Source organism: Pagrus major, chromosome 5, assembly GCF_040436345.1.
Source record: "Pagrus major chromosome 5, Pma_NU_1.0".
NCBI lineage: Eukaryota > Metazoa > Chordata > Actinopteri > Spariformes > Sparidae > Pagrus > Pagrus major.
The window spans coordinates 24,441,284-24,445,520 of record NC_133219.1 but is presented as its reverse complement, the minus strand read 5'-3'; positions in this window follow the sequence as shown (position 1 = coordinate 24,445,520).

Genomic DNA, 4,237 nt, shown 5'->3' with positions numbered 1-4,237 from the left:
GAGGAGGGATCCCTCTTCCAGGACAGATAGACATGCAATAGATGTCGCATGTACAGAAAGAACAGCAAATCACAGTTTACAAGTTGCATTGACAGAAAATCTGATACAAATTATAATATATGTAAAGTGTGTGGATCCAGGAGACGACTGAGCAGGACAAGGCATCGCCAAGTGGTGCCTGAGCCACACGACCTCCTGTCCACCGTGGTGACCTGGAAGAGGGCAGGCCACACAGGATAATTAGTAATAGATCAGAGTGAAGAGGCCTCAACATTTACAGGAGTACAGATATAAGGAGGTAATGAAACAAAGAAGAGCAATGAGAGCCCAGGGTGTGACAATCCAGATCCGACAGTATGTGGGGCTGCAGGAGCCAGGAGAGGTAGATGGTCCCAGGGGCCCGAGGTCCATCAGAAGGGAGCCTGAATGAAAAGAGAGGAGGAGGAAGCTATAGAGAGTGAGAGAGTGACACAGCTTGCAGCTTGTGGGAACAGAAAACAAAACAAAAGTTAGAGAAATGCAATGTTAGTCAGAATAAGCAGATTATTATTTGTAGGCAGGACAATGTGGATTCTAATACTATAGTTACTCATTGAGACTGAGGCCGACCCACTGAAGAAGCTAGCAGTCGATGTCAAGGACTAATAAAGGCTAAGTCAAAAAAGTGAGTTTTGAGTTTAGATTTAAAGGCGTCAATAGAGCCAGATTGTCTGATGTCAGCTGGGAGGTTATTCCAGAGGAAGGGGGCCCGATAGGAGAAAGCCCTGCAGCCAGCTGACTTCTTCTTAACCCTGGGAACCGTCAGGAGCCCTGAATTTTGAGAGCGTAATGCACGAGTTTGAGTATACGGTATAATAAGATCTGACATGTACGATGGGGCCAGGCCGTGTACAGTTGTATGTCATCAGCAGCACCTTAAAGTCTGATCTTATATGTATTGGGAGCCAGTGCAGTGAGGCTAGGATTGGTGTAATATGATCAAATTTTCTTGTACATGTTAAGACTCTAGCTGCAGCATTTCGAACCATCTGAAGACTTTTAGTGCTCTCACGTGGAAGACCCGAAAATAAGGCATTGCAGTAATCCAGCCTAGACCAAACGAAGGCATGAATCAGGATCTCTGCATCAGCCATAGACAGGAAGAACCTAATTTTAGCTATATTGCGCAGGTGGTAAAAAGCGATCTTGGTCATTTCTTTTATGTGCTGATCAAAAGAGAGGCTAGAGTCAAAAGTAACACCAAAATTCTTAACAGTTGAACTTTGAGAAATAATACAATTGTCGAGAGTTACGGTCACGTGATCAAAGTGGTGTCTCTGTCGAGCGGAAGCAATGACCAGCATCTCAGTTTTATCCGAGTTTAGGAGCAGGAAATTTTCTGACATCCAGTTCTTCACTGCACACAGGCAGGTCTCCAATTTCGTGATTTGAGATTTATCATCAGCTTTTATGGGCACATACAGCTGAGTGTCGTCGGCATAGCAGTGGAAATGTATTCCATAACTCCGAATAATTTGGCCGAGAGGTGAAATATATAAATAGAAGAGCAAAGGGCCCAGAACAGAGCCCTGGGGAACTCCATACTTCACATCAGTAAATATTGATGTAGTACTATTATAAGAAACACATTGTGTTCTTTCGGACAGGTAAGATTTTAGCCAGGCTAGAGCCAGGCCAGAGATGCCAAATTGACTTTCAAGTCGGTCTGACAATATGTCATGATCTATGGTATCAAATGCAGCGCTGAGATCCAGTAACAGAAGCACTGAGGTAGAGTTTGAGTCTAAAGTAAGTAGGATGTCATTTACCACTTTGGTGGAGTGATAGGCTCTGAAGGCTGATTAAAAAGGTTCCAGGAGATTATTATTAAGTAGGTAGCCTGAAAGTTGCTGGGACACAACTCTTTGTAAGATTTTAGAGAAGAAGGGAAGGTTGGATACTGGTCTATAATTATTTAGAGATCCTGGGTCGAGGTGTGGTTTCTTAAAGTATAACTCTCGCCAAAATGCAACCTAGGCTTTTTTTGTGGATGTACCTGAGTCAAACCTTCGTGTAAAAGCATAATTACGACGAAAAAGCCACTTTTAAGATTTACTGTAGTTTCGTTTTCGGGTCAAAATCATTTTCAATTGCATGCTAGGGGCAACATTACGGTAGCATCAAAATCCCTATTTTTAAAACACTAAGAAAGAAGGTTTTTGAAAAACTCACGTTAGCAGTAGCAGTAGCCGTCCTGCCAGTCAAGAAGAGTCGATCCCCGAGTGCGGCGTAACATGGAGGAGAAAGCTCCATGTTATGCCGCACTCGGGGATCGACGCATCTCAACTGGCAGGACGGTGGCGGGCGAAGCAAGCGACTGCTAACGTGAGTTGTTCAAAAGTAGTAAACTCTGCGTACACAAACAATGTTCTCAATGGTCGTGTTCATGTGTAGAGACCCTGGTGATACTGCGAGCAAAGTTTCATGTTGTGTCGAGTCTTCTTAGTGTTTTAAAAATAGCGATTTCGATGCTACCTTAATGTTGCCCCTAGCACGCAATTGAAAATGATTTTGACCTGAAAACGAAACTACGGTAAATCTTAAAAGTGGCTTTTTTGTCATAATTATGCTTTTACACGAAGGTTTGACTCGGGTACATTCACAAAAAAAGCCTAGGTTGCATTTTGGCGAGAGTTACACTTTAAGTAGAGGCTTAACCACAGCAGACTTAAAACTAGCAGGGACAACACCTGTCATGAGTGATAAGTTAACAATATTTAACATTGTAGGTCCCAGTGCTGGCCATAGATCCTTAAACAGTTTTGCCGGAAGGGGGTCGAGGATGCAGGTAGTTGGTTTTGAGGATGAAACAATTTTAGACAATATCTCAAGGGAGATAATTTCAAAAGTGTTAAGAGCTGAGACTAACTGAGAATCAGCAGAAGGCTGTTTTATAATCAACTTTGACGAGGAAGCCAGAGATGATGAATTAATTTTGGCTCTAATATCACCAATTTTATTGCAAAAGAAATCTAAGAAATCATTTGCAATAAAGGACCCTACATATCAACCTGCTGAAGGAGTGAATCCCTAGGCCAGTGGAAAAGCCTGCGGGAAAGCCCAGTGTGCTGCTCATCTGGAATGTGGGGGATGAGGAGGTGGAAGAGCAATATTTACCAGAACCTGCACCTTCGGAGCCAGACATGGATCCCCTCTCAGAGGCTCAGCAGTCAGAGGTGATGTCTTTCAGGAAAATCCTGGTCATACAACAGTGGCAGAGTATGACATAGTTTTGAAGAATGATGCCTCTGATAGGCAGTTGAGTTATTGGATTCCTTCAAGTACTACCTCTTGAGGAGGGAATTCACCCTTGACATGCAACTTTACAAGTTCGAAGTGCTTCACATCCCTGGTAAACAGAATGCCCACTACCTTACCTGCCTTCCCAGGGAGATGCCAGAGGAAGGGGAATGTGTGACGGCACAATCGACGACCGACACCATACAGTGTTAGTATTTTCTTTGCATTTCATTAAGACAAATAATCTAACCAGAGTTTCTGGTGAGTGCCGAGTTTAGTGAGAGGTTGACCTGAATTCAAACATACCCTTGGTTGCTCGTTGTTTGGGGCAAATACACTAACAATAAGATTTGCACGACTTACATGAATAAACAGAAATGATGCCATGGTCAAACTTTCGCTGTGGTGAACATACCATTAAACAATCCCATTGCTGATGAAAATATATTTTACGTGAGTCGGCCACAAATTCATGGGCAAGGTAATGCTTTAAAGTTTAATTCACATAATGTTTATTCTCATTCCCATTTGAGAAAATGTACACTCAAAAAAATAACTGAAGCAAAAACATAGACTTTATGTATTTTAATTACATGAAGTTTTTCCATGTAACTTTATTAGGTAAGTTCAATGTGAGGGTCCTATTTAATGCAATGTGTTTCAACCATGCTGAATCAGTGTAAATACATTAAATAAAAAGAATGCAAAAGTATACATAAACCTTATGTGTTTATTCACTTAAAGGCAGAGGTGGGAGAAAGTCCCTATGTTGCAAGTCCAAGTAGAGTCTCAAGTCTTTGCTCTCAAGTCCCAAGTCAAGTCCAAGTCCTAAGATTTTTGTTTCGAGTCCCAACCAAGTCCTAAGATTTTTGTTTCGAGTCCCAACCAAGTCATAAGATTTTTGTTTCGAGTCCCAACCAAGTCCTAAGATTTTTATTTCGAGTCCCACACAAATCGA